The 18012-nt window shown below is 39.3% G+C and overlaps 1 non-coding gene across 1 annotated transcript; it reads right to left on the reverse strand.

The window, feature by feature from the left end:
* Positions 1–1929: 1929 nt before the first annotated feature.
* Positions 1930–2037, reverse strand: LOC148567317 (small nucleolar RNA R71). Its single transcript, XR_015883101.1, has one exon. It is a non-coding gene; the product is annotated as a small nucleolar RNA R71 (small nucleolar RNA).
* Between the last annotated feature and the right edge of the window lie 15975 nt (positions 2038–18012).

Below are 18012 nucleotides of genomic sequence, written 5' to 3' on the forward strand. Positions count from 1 at the left end.
TAAGCCATGTCTAATTCCCGGACTGGAGCTTTAGACTAACATTGCATGATTCCTGGAATTCTCATTAAAAATTTTGAAATCCTTATTTTTATTTTTCCAAATAATTTTTGAAAAATACAAAAAAATAGTAAAATCATAAAACCAAAAAATAATTGTGTTTCTTGTTTGAGTCTAGTGCAAAATTGTAAGTTTGGTGTCAATTGCATCCTTTTAATTTCCTGAAAATTTTTGAAAACTCAGGCATGGTGTTCTTCATGATCTTCAAGTTGTTCTTGATGATCTTCTTTGTTTGATCTTTGCATTTTCATGTTTTGTGTCTTTTCTTATTTTTCATATGCATTTTCAATTTGTTAGTGTCTAAAGTTTGAAATTTTCTAAGTTTGGTGTCTTGCATGTTTTTCTTTTCTTAAAAATTTTCAAAAATAAGTTTTGGTGTTCATCTTGACATTCAAAGTGTTCTTGGTGTTCATCTTGACATTCAAAGTGTTCTTGCATGCATTAGTTGTTTTGACTCATAATTTTTATGTTTTGTTTCAATTTGGTGTTTTTCTCTCTCTTTACTAAAAATCCAAAAATAAAAAATATATCTTTCCTTATTTTACTCATCAATTTCAATTTCAAAATTCTATCTTTTCAAATCTTTTTCACAAATCAAATCTTTTTCATTTATTTTTTACATATTTTTCGAAATTTTTTTATTGATTTTCAAAATCTTTTTCTTATTCTTACTTCATATTTTCGAAAATCTCACTAACATTCAATTTTTAGATTCAAAAATTTCAAGTTGTTACTTGCCAATTAAGAAAAGTTTTAATCTTTAAATTTCAAAATCATATCTTTTAGTTTCTTATTAGTCAAGTAATCAAATTTAATTTCAAAAATCAAATCTTTTTAATTTCCTTTTCAAATCTTTTTCAAAAAAATTTTCAATCATATCTTTTTCAAAACTTAATTTCAAAATCTTTTCTAACTTCTTATCTTTTCAAATTTGATTTTCAAATCTTTTTCAATTAACCACTTGACTTTTTGTTTGATTTTAAAAGTTTTCTATTTCAATCATATCTTTTTCAAAACCACCTAACTACTTTTCTCTCTCCAATTTTCGAAAATCAATAACCACTTTTTCAAAAATCTTTTTAATTAATTGATTTATTTAATTTTCAAATTTTATTTTATTTCTTCTCTTAATTTTCGAATACTAACCAATGATTAAAATAAAAACAAAAATATTTTTCTTTTATTTTAATTTAAAATTCGAATTCTCTCCCTCTCTGTGTTCAAATTTTTCTCTTCTCCTTCTTCTATTCTTCTCTTCTTCTACTCACACAAATGAATCTCTATACTGTGACATAGAGGATTCCTCTTCTTTTCTGTTCTCTTCTTTTTCATATGAGCAGGAACATGGATATAGACATTCTTATTGAAGCTGATCCTGAACCTGAAAGGACTCTTAAGAGGAAACTAAGAGAAGCTAAAGCACAACCCTCTAGAGAGGACCTGACAGAAATTTTCAAAAAAGAAGGAGACATGGCCGAACCCAAAAACAATGGTGGAGATGCAAGGAAGTTCCTTGGTGACTTTATTGCACCTTCTTCTGACTTCTGTGGAAGAAGCATCTCAATTCCTGCCATTGGAGCAAACAACTTTGAGCTTAAGCCTCAATTAGTTTCTCTGATGCAGCAGAATTGCAAGTTTCATGGACTTTCATTGGAAGATCCTCATCAGTTCTTAGCTGAATTCTTGCAAATCTATGACACTGTCAAGACTAATGGAGTTGATCCCGAGGTCTACAGGCTTATACTTTTCCCTTTTGCTATAAGATACAGAGCTAGAACATGGTTGGATTCACAACCTAAGGAAAGCCTAAACTCTTGGGAAAAGATGGTCAGTGCTTTCCTGGCCAAATTCTTTCCACCTCAAAAGATGAGCAAGCTTAGAGTAGAAATCCAAACCTTCAGACAGAAGGAAGGTGAGTCCCTCTATGAAGCTTGGGAAAGATATAAGTAATTGATCAAAAGGTGTCCTATTGACATGCTTCCAGAATGGAGCATCATATGTATATTCTATGATGGTCTGTCTGAGTTGTCAAAAATGTCATTGGACCATTCTGCAGGAGGATCTCTTCATCTGAAAACCCTTGCAGAAGCTCAGGAACTCATTAAAATGGTTGCAAATAACCAGTTCATGTACACCTCTAAGAGGACTCCTGTGAACAATGGGACGCCTCAGAAGAAGGGAGTTCTTGAAATTGATACTCTGAATGCCATATTGGCTCAGAACAAAATATTGACTCAGCAAGTCAATATGATTTCTCAGAGTCTGAATGGATTGCAAGCTGCATCCAACAGTACTAAAGAAGCATCTTCTGAAGAAAAAGCTTATGATCCTGAGAACCCTGCAATGGCAGAGATGAATTACATAGGAGAACCCTATGGAAACACCTATAATTCTTCATGGAGAAATCACCCAAATTTCTCATGGAAGGAACAACAGAAGCCTCAACAAGGCTTCAACAATAATGGTGGAAGAAATAGGTTTAGTAATAGCAAGCCTTTTCCATCAACCTCTCAGCAACAGATAGAAAATTTTGAATAGAGTCATTCTGGCCTGGCAACCATAGTCTCTGATCTATCCAAGACCACACTAAGTTTCATGAATGAAACAAGGTCCTCCCTTAGAAATTTGGAGGCATAGGTGGTTCAGCTAAGTAAGAAGATTACTGAAACTCCTCCCAATACTCTCCCAAGCAATACAGAAGAAAATCCCAAGAGAGAGTGCAAGGCCATAACCATGACCAACATGGCCAAACCTGGAGAGATTGAGGAGGACGTAAGTCCCAATGAGAAAAGCCTCATGGGACGTCCTCTGGACAGAAAGGAGTTTTCCTTTGAGGAACCAAATGAATCTGAAGCTCATACAGAGACCATGGAGATTCCATTGAACTTCCTTCTGCCATTCATGAGCTCTGATGAATATTCTTCCTCTTAAGAGGATGAAGACATCACTGAAGAGCAAGTTGCTAAATATCTATGAGCAATCATAAAGCTGAATGCCAAGTTATTTGGTACTGAGACTTGGAAAGATGAACCTCCCTTGTTCACCAATGAACTGAATGAATTAATGAGGCAGACATTACCTTAGAAGAAACTGGATCCCGGAAAATTCTTCATACCTTGTACCATAGGCACCATGACCTTTGAGAAGGCTCTGTGTGACCTGGGGTCAGGGATAAACCTCATGCCACTCTCTGTAATGGAAAAACTGAGAATCTTTGAGGTACAAGCTGCAAGAATCTCACTAGAGATGGCAGACAAATCAATGAAACAGGCTTATGGAATAGCAGAGGACGTGCTAGTAAAGGTTGAAGGCCTTTACATCCCTGTTGATTTCATAATCCTAGACACTAGGAAGGATGAGGATGAATCCATCATCCTTGGCAGACCTTTCCTAGCCACAGCAAAAGCTGTGATTGATGTTGACAGAGGAGAGTTGGTCCTTCAGTTAAATGAGGACTACCTTGTATTAAGACTCAAGGTTCTCCTTCTGTAACCATGGAGAGGAAGCATAAAAAGCTTCTCTCAATACAGAGTCAAACAAAGCCCCCACATTCAAACTCTAAGTTTGGTGTTGGGAGGCCACAACCAAACTCTAAGTTTGGTATTGGGAAGCCACAATCAAACTCTAAGTTTGGTGTTGAGAGGCCCCAACCCTGCTCTGATTATCTGTGAGGCTCCATGAAAGCTAACTGTCAAGCTATTGACATTAAAGAAGCGCTTATTGGGAGGCAATCCAATGTTATCTAATAATATCTATTTATTTTCCATTGTTGTTTTATGTTTTCTGTAGGTTGATGATCATGTGAAGTCATAAAAACAACTGAAAAATCAAAAACAGAATGAAAAACAGCACTAAAAATAGCTCACCCTGGAGGAAGAGCTTACTGGTGTTTAAACGCTAGTAAGAAGCATCAGACTGGCATTTAACGCCAGAAAGACGCATCAAGCTGGCGTTTAACGCCAGAAACAGGCACCAGACTGGCGTTTAACGCCAAAAACAGGAACCAAGTTGGCGTTAAACGCCAAGAAAGGGGGAAAAGCTGGCGTTTAACGCCAGAAACAAGCAGCAGTCTGGCGTTAAACGCCAGGATTGCATTCTAAGGGCGTTTACACGCCTAAATAGAGCAGGGATGATAAGTCCTTGACCCCTCAGGATCTATGGACCCCACAAGATCCTTACCTACCCCACCTTTCACCACTCCTTCATTTTCACACATTACAACCACTACTTCTACCCCTTGGCCAAACCACATATCTCCCTCCATCTCCTCCATTTTCCATCTTCTTCTCCTTTATTCTTTCTTTCTTTGCTCGAGGACGAGCAAACCTTTTAAGTTTGGTGTGGTAAAAGCATTGCCTTTTGTTTTTCCATAACCATTTATGGCACCTAAGGCCGGAGAAACCTCTAGAAAGAGGAAAGGAAAGGCAAAAGCTTCCACCTCTGAGTCATGGGAGATGGAAAGATTCATCTCAAAGGTCCATCAAGACCACTTCTATGAAGTTGTGGCCAAGTCATCTGTACCCTCTGCATTCAGCTGGAATTGACATAGAGGGAGACATCCTCATTGAAGAGGACAAGTCCATCACTAAAAAGAGGATAGAGCAAACAAGAGAGCCCATTCATGGACCTCAACAAGAGCATGAGGAAATTCCTCATCATGAAATCCCTGAGATGCCTCAAGGGATGTACTTTCCTCCACAAAACTATTGGGAGCAAATTAACACCTCCCTAGGAGAATTAAGTTCCAACATGGGACAACTAAGGGTGGAGCATCAAGAGCATTCCATCCTCCTTCATGAAATTAGAGAACACCAAAGAGCCATGAGGGAGGAGCAACAAAGGCAAGGAAGAGACATTGAGGAGCTCAAGCACTCCATAAGATCTTCAAGAGGAGGAACTAGCCGCCATCACTAAGGTGGACCCTTTCCTTAATTTCCTTGTTCCTTATTTTTCTGTTTTTCGTTTCTTATGCCTTATGTTTTAATTATGTTTGTGTCTTATTACATGATCACTAGTGTCTAAGTGTCTATGCCTTAAAGCTATGAATGTCCTAAAGGAATAAAATTCTGGCCTAAGCGGCTAAACCAAGCTGTCCCTAACCATGTGCTTGTGGCGTGAAGGTGTCAAGTGAAAACTTAAGAACCCTGGACACCTCTAATTGGGGACTCTAGCAAAGCTGAGTCACAATCTGAAAAGGTTTACCCAGTTACGTGTCTGTGGCATTTATGTATCCGGTGGTAATACTGGAAAACAAAGTGCTTTGGGCCACGGCCAAGACTCATAAAGTAGCTGTGTTAAAGAATCAACATACTGAACTAGGAGAATCAATAACACTATCTAAATTCTGAGTTCCTATAGATGCTAATCATTCTAAACTTCAAAGGATAAAGTGAGATGCCAAAACTGTTCAGAGGCAAAAAGCTACTAGTCCCACTCATCTAATTGGAGCTAAGTTTCATTGATATTTTGAAATTTCTAGTATATTCTCTTCTTTTATCCTATTTAATTTTTAGTTTCTTGGGGACAAGCAACAATTTAAGTTTGGTGTTGTGATGAGCGGATAATTTATACGCTTTTTGGCATTGTTTTTAGGTAGTTTTTAGTATAATTTAGTTAGTTTTTACTATGTTTTTATTATTTTTTATGCAAAATTTACATTTCTAGACTTTACTATGAGTTTGTGTATTTTTTCGTAATTTCAGGTATTTTCTCGCTAAAATTAAGGGACCTGAGGAAAAATCTGATTCAGAGACTGAAAAAGGACTGCAGATGCTGTTGGATTCTGACCTTCCTGCACTCGAAGTGGATTTTCAGGAGCTACAGAAACCCAATTGGCGCACTCTTAATTTCGTTGGAAAGTAGACATCCAGGGCTTTCCAGAAATATATAATAGTTCATACTTTAACCAAGTTTTTACGACGCAAACTGGCGTTCAAACACCAGCTTCCTGTTCTATTCTGAAGTTAAACGCCAGAAACAGGTTGCAAACCAGAGTTAAACGCCACAAACAGGCTGCAACCTGGTGTTTAACTCCAAGAGAAGTCTTTACAGGTGTAAAGCTCAATGCTCAGCCCAAGCACACACCAAGTGGGCCCCAGAAGTAGATTTCTGCATCATTTACTTATTTCTGTAAACCCTAATTATTAGTTTAGTATAAAAGCTACTTTTAGTGATTTATTTCACATCTTTTGATCATTTTTAAGACTATCTTTGTATCACTTTTTATCCCTAGAACACATTATGTAACTTTTACATTCTGAGACCTCCATGGGAGGCTGGCCACTCGGCCATGTCTACCCTATTTTCACTTATGTATTTTCAAGGGTGGAGTTTCTACACCCCATAGATTAAGGTGTGAAGCTCTGCTATTCCTCATGAATTAATACAAAGTACTATTTTTTTTGTATTCAATTCAAGCTTATTCTTATTCCAAGATATTCACTCGCACTTCAACCTGTTGAATGTGATGATCCGTGACACTCATCATCATTCTCACCTATGAACGCGTGCCTGACAACCACTTCTGTTCTTTCTGTAATAGCTTGAGTGTGTATCTCTTAGCCTCCTGGTTCACGATCAGAGTCTTCGTGGTATAGGCTAGAATTATTGGCGGCCATTCCTGAGATCTGGAAAGTCTAAACCTTGTCTGTGGTATTCCGAGTAGGATCTGGGAAGGGATGACTGTGACGAGCTTCAAACTCGCGAGTGTTAGGCGTAGTGACAGATGCAAAAGGATCAATGGATCCTATTTCAACATGATCGAAAATTGACAGATGATTAGCCGTGCGGTGACAGTGCATTTGGACCATTTTCACTGAGAGGACGGATGGTAGCCATTGACAACGGTGATCTCCCAACATAAAGCTTGCCATGAAAAGGAGTATGAATGATTGAATGAAGTTGAGATTACAATTGTGCGTACCAAGTTGTTGGCGCCATTGAGATCACAATTTCGTGCACCAGGGGGTTAACTAAGTGAAGCAATAATCAACTTTTACCACAACTGAAGGAAGCTATAATGATGGAACTTCTAATACTTACCCCTAGCCAAGACTTTTATCTCAATTAATTATTGTTTACTTTTATTAGCTTGAATTCTGGCACCAACTCTAAAAACCACAAAAGACTTCCTAATCAATGATGTGCATTCTAAGGCAATTCCTAGGGAGAACGACCCGGGATCAATACTCTCGGTCATAGATTTTAGAATTGTTTGATGCGATATTTGCGTGTTGGTTAGACTATACTCACGATTGGCTTCATTGTTAATTTCTAACTGACATATGAATAATCTCGTTCGTCATGCTTCTGACACAAGAATGCAGTGCAGTGATCCAAAAAGGGCTCCCTCCAAAACTCCAAGACCCTGGGAGCTTTTTCTTACCTTGCACCATTGGTAATATGACCATAAAAAAAGTACTGTGTGATTTAGGAGGCAGCATCAATCTAATGCCTTATTCTATGATGAGAAAGCTATGCATAGAGGAGGTAAAGCCTACACAAATGTCATTAGAACTCGTGGACAAATCATTGGTATTTTCCAAAGGAGTGATTGAAAAACTTTTGGTCAAGGTGGATAAGTTTATATTCCCTGCAGACTTTGTAATCCTGGACCTAGGAGAAGAAGGAAATGACTCTATTATCTTGGGAAGACCATTCCTGGCCACAGCAAGGGCCATCATAGATGTTGAACAAGGAGAACTGACCTTAAGGGTACATGATAAGAGCATCACTCTGAATGTCTTTCCAGAAGCACAACATACTGATGAAAAGGAAAACTGCATGAAGGATGACAGAGAAAACTTGCATTGGAAGGAAGAATCCAAGGAGATACTGATAAACCCCAATTTTGTGGTTTATCTTGTGCTTATTTTAGGGAATTTTATCACCTTTTCCCACATTTATTCAATGAATTAGCATGGTTTTATAATTCTCCCTTGGATTATACTTAAGTGTGAAAACATGCTTTTTAGGCCCTTAAATTGGTGATTTTGATTTACTTTAATTCCATTCGATGCCTTGATGTGTTTGTTAAGTGATTTCAAGTTCATAAGGCAAGTATTGGATGGAAGAAATGAGGAGAAAAGCATACAAAGTGGAGAATGCATGAAGAAACAAAGATTGGGAATGCATCAATGGGCACACACGCGTACAAGGCGCGCACGTGCAGAAAGTGGTTTTACATAGAGACGCGCACGCGTACATGCCGCGTCCGCGCGGATGAATAAATAGCCAATCGACACGCACGCGCACATGGCACGTACGCGCCGATACCAGCACGTGACTCACTTAAAGGCAAAATGCTGGGGGCGATTTTTGAGCTGTCCATGCCCAAATCCAACTTATTTCTGAGTGTATTTCATGCAGAATTGAAGTCCAAGCAAAGGGGGAGCAATTAGTTAGTCAACATGAGCCTTTAGTTAGTTTTCTAGAGAGAGAAGCTCCATTTTCTCTCTAGAATTAGGTTAGGATTAGGGTAGATTGTTATAGATCCATGTTTAATTCCTTGCTTTCATCTTGTTTCTTTTATAATTTCTCATGTCTATGTCTTGATCTCTTTAGTTGTGATGTTAATTTCTCATTTTGTCTTCTTTTGTGATGATGAACTCATGTTAAACTTGGTTTATAATTAATGCAATTTGATGTTGATGTTTCTTTCATGTTGATCTTGCTTGCCATTGATAAGTCCTTGCTTATGATAGTCATGGTTCTCCTTAATTTTAGCATTTTGTGATGTTTGCTTTTATTGAATATTAGGTGTTTGATATAATGAATCCTATAATTTTTGAGTAGTTCTCTTGACCCTTGGCCTAGGCTAAGGGGGTTGAGTGACCTTGAGTCCTTGGGTTTTGTTGAATTGGTAATTTTAGAACCCTTGTGGATCAATTTGATAACCATTGACTCTAGCCTACTACTAAGTCAATTAGTAGCTAGGTTGGTACTTATGGATTGATGTTGATCAAGCCATTTGACGTACTCCAAGCCTAGGAGTAGACATTACATACTTAAGGCTTTAGTGAGTAGACCTAATGAGCTCGGTTCCGCATAATTATCAATGTTTGAATTCCAACAAGGATAGTGATCTCAACTACCTAAGTCTTAGCCAAGAGTCCCTTATCTTGCTTCTTTAATTGCTTATTTGATTTACTTTTCTTGCCATTTATTTTATTGCCCCTTTTATCAACCAAACCCCCTTTTACCCCTTGCATCTTCATAGCCAATAATTGACCACTTCATTGCTATCCTCGTGAGACGACCCGGAGTCTAAATACTTCGGTTAATTCTTATTTGGGATTTGTTCTTTGTGATAACCAAATTTAATTTGATTTGAGGATTGACTATCGGTTTGGACTATACTAACAACGTAAATATTTTGTGGAATTCTGAACCGGTGTAAATCCTTGTATCAAATTAATGGCGCTGTTACCGGGGATAGCAATGGTGCTATGTTATTAGCTGTTGTATATATTGTGAATAGCTTGATCTTTGGTTTGTTTGTTGGCTTTTGCTAGTTGTAGGACTTTGTTTTCTTTGTTTTGTGTTAGTTTTGCTCTTTGTCTTCTAGTGTGTGATGACCCTTATTGTGATTGTCAACCACAACCACCACATGCATATGAACCCCCTCTGCAACATAATTTTGAACCACCTTACTCACAAGCTTTCTACCACCATTTACCCCCATATGACCCCAACTCATACCCACCATACCAACTACCGTATGAACCACATCTAGAACCACCACCTTTCCAATACCAATACTCCCATGAACCACAAAGTCCATACACACCACCTCAAGAATTTCACCAATATGAACCACCTTCTGATTATAACAACCTTTCCTCAAACAATGAACCTTCTATTTCACCATCACCTCCCGATGAAGCCCCCATGTTGGAATTGAGAGATCTTGAATCTCATATCTTAAGGCGACAAGAGGAGGATGAAAAGAAGTTTGCAGAGTTAAGATTAAAAATGGCTATCATGGTAGAAGCCATTAGTAACATGGTCTCATCCCGCCTAAGCCTATGCGATCAAGGCACCCCCATTGTTGAATGTGGAGAAGCAACCAAAGAGCTTAGTGAGGGAGTAAACTTGAAGCTCTATGGTAAAGAGGAGGAGGTAGAAATTAATGAACAAAAGGAAGTAGTGGTTGGACGTTTAGGATATGTTGAGCACATAAAGGAACCTCAAGTTGACGAGCCATCTTCTGCGAAGTTTGGAAGGGATGTTAAAGAGGAGAGTGATGTTGAGGAAGTGGATGGAGAGTCGAAGCAAATTGATCAAGAAGTGGATTCCATCATTAGTGATTTTTTGTCCACATTGATCAATCCCCTTGATGATCCTGTTGAGCCTTCTTCCAGTGAATTAGAAAGAAATGTTGAGGATGACATGCAACCTCCAAGGCATATTGTGAATGAAGAATTGGAATAAGTATCCCAAGCAACAAGCCCTCCTATTTATGATGATTCCGAATCAACATATGATCCTTTTGAGCTTGATGAGTCCTTCCCCACTGTGCTTGGAATCGATAATGAGGTAGACTTCATTAGACCTCCTATCTATGATGAGAGTGATGGGGAAGAGATAGAAGAAATTGGTGAAGAAGAGTGTGAACTTGAAGAAGCTTGGCGAGAGGTAAAGCTCGAAGAACCCTGCCAAGTGGTGGAAACCTATAGAAGAGGATGGACGGGAGTAGAGCGTGATTTATCAAGATCTTTGGGAACTCTTCCACCTAGGTTGTCATCCAATCTTTCATTCGAGTGGATAAAACTTCTAACTCTTAGCTTTATCACCCCGCTTGAGTATGGTTTGCTTGAGACGGATTGCTGATGAGCGGATATTTTATACGCTTTTTGGGGTTAATTTCATATAGATTTTAGTATGTTTTAGTTGGTTTTTAGTTTATTTTCATTAGTTTCTAGGCAAAATCCATATTTCTGGACTCTACTATGAGTTTGTGTATTTTTCTGTAATTTCAGGTATTTTCTGGCTGAAATTGAGGGAGTTGAGCAAAAATCTGATTCAGGCTAAAAAAGGACTGCTGATGCTGTTGGATTCTGACCTCCCTACACTCAAAATGGATTTTCTGGAGCTACAGAACTCCAAATGGCGTGCTTCCAATTGCGTTGGAAAGTAGACATCCAGGGCTTTCCAGAAATATATAATAGTCTATACTTTGCTCAAGGATAGATGACGTAAACTGGCGTTTAACGCCAGCTCTCTGCCCAATTCTGGCGTCCAGCGCCAGAAACAAGTTGCAAGTTGGAGTTCAACGCCAGAAAAGGATCCAAAGCTGGCGTTGAACACCCAAAACAGCCCCAGGCACGTGAGAAGCTTTAGTCTCAGCCCCAGCACACACCAAGTAGGCCCTAGAAGTGGATTTCTGCACTATCTGTTATAGTTTACTCATTTTCTGTAAACCTAGGTTACTAGTTTAGTATTTAAACAACTTTTAGAGATTTATTTTACATCTCATGACATTTTTTAGATCAAAACTTTATACTCTTTGATGGCATGAGTCTCTAAACTCCATTGTTGGGGGTGAGGAGCTCTGCTGTGTCTCGATGAATTAATGCAAGTATTTCTGTTTTCCATTCAAACATGCGTGTTCCTATCTAAGATATCCATTCGCGCCTAACTATGGAGAAGGTGATGATCAGTGACACTCATCACCTTCCTCAATCCATGAACGTGTGTCTGACAATCACTTCCGTTCTACATCAGATTGAATAAATATCTCTTAGATTCCCTAATCAGAATCTCTGTGGTATAAGCTAGATTGATGGCGGCATTCATGAGAATCTGGAAAGTCTAAACCTTGTCTATGGTATTCCGAGTAGGATTCTGGGATTAGATGGCTGTGACGAACTTCAAACTCGCGAGTGATGGGCATAGTGACAGACGCAAAAGGATAGTAAATCCTATTCCGGTACGACTGAGAACCTGCAGATGATTAGCCATGCGGTGACAGTGCACCTGGACCCTTTTCACTGGAAGGATGGATGGTAGCCATTGACAACGGTGATCCACCTACACACAGCTTGCCATAGGAGGACGTGCGTGTATGAATCAGAGGACAGAGGAAAGCAGAGATTCTGAAGACAAAGCATCTCCAAAACTCCAACATATTATCCATTACTGCATAACAAGTAACCTTTAATCCATGCTCTCTTGTTTATTCGCAACTCAACTGATAAATATAATTGACTTCCTGACTAAGAATTGCAAGGTAACCATAGATTGCTTCAAACCAACAATCTCCATGGGATTTGACCCTTACTCACGTAAGGTATTACTTGGACGACCCAGTGCACTTGCTGGTTAGTGGTACGAGTGTGAAAAGTGTGATTCACAATTTGTGCACTAAGTTTTTGGCGCCATTGCCGGGGATTGTTCGTGTTTGAACAACTGACGGTTTATTTTGTTGCTTAGATTAGGAAAATTTTTCTTTTTGGTTTAGAGTCTCTTATTATTGTACTTGGTTAAAATTTTATACTTCTTCAAAACAAGTGTTACATTTACTGCCCAATTGGCTAGAGCGTTGGTCTAAGTCCGTGGCAGTTTGGTATACTCTTTTTAAAAATCTTTTTCAAAAATAATAATTTCTCTATTAAATTTTGTGCCAAACTTTAAGTTTGGTGTTTTCTTGTTGATTTCCCTTTTGGTTTTCGAAAATTTTAGTTTAGTTTTCTAAAAATTTTAAGTTTGGTGTTCCTTGGTGTTTTCCCTCCAAAATTTTCAAAAACAAGGAGCATCAGATCTAAAAATCCTAAATCTTGTGCCATCTTATTGTTTTTCTCTCTCCTCTTTAAATTCAAAAATATCTTTTCTCTCTATTTTAAAGCAAATTTTCGAAATTTACCTTTAAAAATTCAGATTTTTTTTTTTTAATTTAAAACCTTTTTCAAAAATCATCATATCCTTTTTAAAACTTCCTAACCACTTTCTCTCTCCTCATTTTTTCGAAAATTTTCAACTATATTTGTTTATTTTATTTTAATTTATTTCATTTTCGAATTAAATAAATAAATAATTTTTTTTATTTGACATCATCTCCCTTTCTCCATTATGGATCTAAGTGGAAATGAACAGTCCAAGAGGACTCTGGGGTCATATGCTAACCCCTCTACTGCTTCATATGGGAGTAGTATCTACATACCCTCCATTGGAGTCAGTAGCTTTGAGTTGAATCCTCAGCTCATTATCATGGTGCAGCAAAGTTGCCAGTATTCTGGTCTTCCACAGGAAGAACCTACAGAGTTTCTGGCACAATTTTTACAAATTGCTGACACAGTACATGATAAGGAAATAGATCAGGATGTCTACAGACTATTACTGTTTCCATTTGCTGTAAAAGATCAAGCTAAGAGGTGGTTAAATAACCAACCTAAGGCCAGCATAAGGACATGGAAACAGCTGACAGAAAAATTCCTGAATCAATACTTTCCCCCAAAATGGATGACACAGCTAAGGCTGAACATCCAAGGCTTTAAACAAGAAGATAAGGAATCTCTTTATGATGCCTGGGAGAGATACAGAGAGATACTACGAAAATGCCCCTCTGAAATGTTTTCAGAGTGGGTTTAGTTAGACATCTTCTATTATGGGCTTACAGAAGGAGCTCAGATGTCTCTAGATTACTCAGCTGGTGGATCTATCCACATGAGAAAGACAATTGAAGAGGCTCAAGAGCTCATTGATACAGTTGCCAGGAATCAGCATCTGTACCTAAGCAGTGACCCTTCCATGAAAGAAGAGGTTAAAACAGTAACTACTGAACTCAGCCCTGTAAAACAAGCTGCTGAATTCAATCAGCAATTGGACTTTCTAACAAAGCAGTTAGCCGAATTCAAGGATAAACTACAAGAGACAAGGATGGCTAATATAAATATGGAAGAACAATTGAAGCAAACAAAGTAGCAGCTGTCGAGACAAATAACAAAAGAATGCCAAGCAGTTCAATTAAGAAGTGGGAAAACATTAAACACCCCACCTCAAGGTAGCAAAGAGCCAAGGAATGAGCAAACCACTCAAAATTCACCTGAGGACAGTAAGAGCCCAGGGAAAAGTAATTCTGGCGTTAAAACGCCAGCAATCTGGTGGAAGGCTGGCGCTGAACGCCCAGACCATGCCCAAGACTGGCGTTCAACGCCAGTAACAAGCAAGGACTGGCGTTCAACGCTAGAAACAAGCAAGGATCTGGCGTTGAACGCCCAAAATGGGCACAGTTCTGGCGTTCAGACGCTAGGAACAGACAAGGAGTTGGAGTCTAACGTCACTCCAGCTTCTAACTCTGGCACTCAATTGCCAGTGAGGGATCAGACACACACAAGTGCTGATGACAACCCCTCTAAAAAGGCTTCTTCAACCACTTCTGTAGGCAATAAACCTACAGCAACTAAGGTTGAGGAATATAAAGCCAAGATACCTTATTCTCAAAAACTCCGGAAAGAGGAGCAGGATAAGCAATTTGCTCGCTTTGCAGATTATCTCAGGACTCTTGAAATAAAGATTCCATTTGCAGAGGCACTTGAGCAAATACCTTCTTATGCTAAGTTCATGAAAGAGATCCTGAGTCATAAAAAGGATTGGAGAGAAACAGAAAGAATTCTCCTCACTGAAGAATGCAGTGCAGTCATTCTAAAAAGCTTTCCTGAAAAGCTTAAAGACCCTGGGAGTTTTCTGATACCATGCATATTAGAAGGTAATTCCACTAAGACAGCTTTATGCGATCTTGGGGCAAGCATCAACCTAATACCTGCATCCACTATCAGAAAGCTTGGCTTAACTGAAGAAGTTAAACCAACCCGGATATGTCTCCAACTTACTAATGGCTCCATTAAATACCCATCAGGCGTGATTGAAGACATGATTGTCAGAGTTGGGCCATTCGCCTTTTCCACTGACTTTGTAGTGCTGGAAATGGAGGAGCATAAGAGTGCTACTCTCATTCTAAGAAGACCCTTCCTAGCAACTGGACGAACCCTCATTGATGTCCAACAAGGGGAAATAACCCTGAGAGTCAATGATGATGAGTTTAAGTTGAATGCTGTCAAAGCCATGCAGCATCCAGACACATCAAAAGACTGCATGAAAGTTGATCTTATTGACTCTTTGGTAGAAGAGATCAACATGGCTGAGAGTCTCGAATCAGAGTTAGAAGACATCTTTAAAGATGTTCAGCCTAATTTGGAGGATTCAGAGGAGATGAAAGAGCCTCTGAAATTTCCTCTGGAAGAGGAAAAACCTCCTAAACCCGAGCTCAAACCATTACCACCATCCCTGAAATATGTATTTCTGGGAGAAGGTGACACTTTTCCAGTGATCATAAGCTCTGCTTTAAATCCACAGGAAGATGAAGCACTTATTCAAGTGCTAAGGACACACAAAACAGCTCTTGGGTGGTCCATAGGTGACCTTAAGGGCATAAGCCCAGCTAGATGCATGCACAAAATCTTATTGGAAGATAATGCTAAACCAGTGGTTCAACCACAGAGGCGGCTAAATCCAGCCATGAAGGAAGTGGTGCAGAAAGAGGTCACCAAATTACTAGAGGCTGGGATTATTTATCCTATTTCTGATAGCCCTTGGGTGAGCCCTGTCCAAGTCGTCCCAAAAAAGGGAGGCATGACAGTGATTCATAATGAAAAAAATGAACTGGTTCCTACAAGAACAGTTACAGGGTAGCGCATGTGTATTGACTACAGAAGGCTCAATACAACCACCAGAAAGGATCATTTTCCTTTACCATTCATAGACTAGATGCTAGAAAGACTGGCAGGTCATGATTATTACTGCTTTTTGGATGGCTACTCAGGCTATAACCAGATTGCAGTAGATCCCCAGGATCAAGAGAAAACAGCATTCACATGTCCATCTGGAGTGTTTGCTTATAGAAGGATGCCATTTGGGCTGTGTAATGCGCCTGCAACCTTCTAGAGATGCATGCTCTCTATTTTCTCTGATATGGTGGAAAAATTTCTGGAAGTCTTCATGGATGACTTCTCAGTATATGGAGACTCATTCAGCTCCGGTCTTGATCACCTGAAACTTGTCCTGAAGAGATGCCAAGAGACCAACCTAGTCTTAAACTGGGAAAAATGTCACTTCATGGTGACTGAAGGGATTGTCCTTGGGCATAAAATCTCAAACAAGGGAATAGAGGTGGATCAAGCAAAAATAGAGGTAATTGAAAAATTACCACCACCTGCCAATGTTAAGGCAATCAGAAGCTTTCTGGGGCATGCAGGATTCTATAGGAGGTTTATAAAGGATTTTTCAAAAATCGCAAAACCTCTAAGCAATCTGCTAGCTGCTGACACGCCATTTGTGTTTGACACAAAGTGTCTGCAGGCGTTTGAAACGCTGAAAGCTAAGCTGGTCACAGCACCAGTTATTTCTGTACCAGACTGGACATTACCATTTGAGCTAATGTGTGATGCCAGTGATCATGCCATTGGTGCAGTATTGGGACAGAGGCATGACAAGCTTCTGCATGTCATTTATTATGCTAGTCGCATTTTAAATGATGCCCAGAAAAATTACACAACCACAGAAAAGAATTACTTGCAGTGGTTTATGCCATTGACAAGTTCAGATCATACTTAGTAGGATCAAAAGTGATTGTGTATACTGACCATGCTGCTCTTAAATATCTACTCATAAAGCAGGATTCAAAAACCATGCTCATCAGATGGGTGTTGCTTCTGCAAGAGTTTGATATAGAAATAAGAGACAGAAAAGGGACAGAGAACCAAGTGGCTGATCATCTGTCCCGGATAGAGCCAGTAGAAGGGACGTCCCTCCCCTCTCTTGAGATCTCTGAGACTTTTCCGGATGAGCATTTATTTGCCATCCAGGAAATACCATGGTTTGCCGATATTGTAAATTATAAAGCTGCAAGGTTCATACCCAAGGAGTACAACAGGCAACAAAAGAAAAAATTAATCACTGATGCAAAGTACTACTTGTGGAATGAACCCTATCTCTTTAAGAGATATGCAGATGGAATAATCCGTAGGTGTGTTCCTAGAGAAGAAGCGCAGAGGATCCTATGGCATTGCCATGGATCTCAATATGGAGGCCATTTCGGGGGTGAGCGAACAGCCACCAAGGTCCTCCAATGTGGCTTCTATTGGCCCACACTCTATAGAGATTCCTGAGAGTTTGGACGTAACTGTGATAGTTGCCAAAGAGCTGGTAATCTGCCCCATGGTTACGCCATGCCTCAACAAGGAATCTTGGAGATTGAGTTGTTTGATGTATGGGGAATTGACTTCATGGGACCTTTCCCACCATCATTCTCAAACACTTATATTCTGGTGGCAGTTGACTATGTATCAAAATGGGTTGAGGCCATTGCCACACCCACCAATGATACTAAAACAGTGCTGAAGTTCCTCCAGAAACATATCTTTAGTAGGTTTGGTGTCCATAGAGTACTGATCAGTGATGGGGGCACTCACTTCTGCAACAAACAGCTTTACTCTGCCATGGTTCGTATGGGATTCGCCACAAGGTAGCTACTCCATATCATCCACAAACTAATGGGCAAGCTGAAGTCTCTAACAGAGAATTAAAGAGAATCCTAGAACGGACAGTAAGTACCCGTAGAAAGGATTGGGCGCGGAGCTTGGATGATGCTCTGTGGGCTTACAGAACAGCATTCAAGACCCCTATAGGGACCTCTCCATACCAACTTGTGTATGGTAAGGCATGTCACCTGCCCGTGGAACTGGAACATAAAACCTACTGGGCAACCAGATTCCTAAACTTTGATGCCAAATTAGCAGGAGAAAAAAGATTGCTCCAGCTAAATGAGCTAGAGGAATTCAGATTCACTGCTTTCGAAAATGCCAAGCTTTATAAAGAGAAATAAAAAAAGTGGCATGATAGAAAGCTGTCATCTAGAATCTTTGAACTAGGACAGAAGGTTCTGCTGTTTAACTATAGACT

This window comes from Arachis ipaensis, chromosome B4 (genome assembly GCF_059453495.1).
Source record: "Arachis ipaensis isolate K30076 ecotype BB chromosome B4, ASM5945349v1, whole genome shotgun sequence".
NCBI classification, from domain to species: Eukaryota; Viridiplantae; Streptophyta; class Magnoliopsida; order Fabales; family Fabaceae; genus Arachis; species Arachis ipaensis.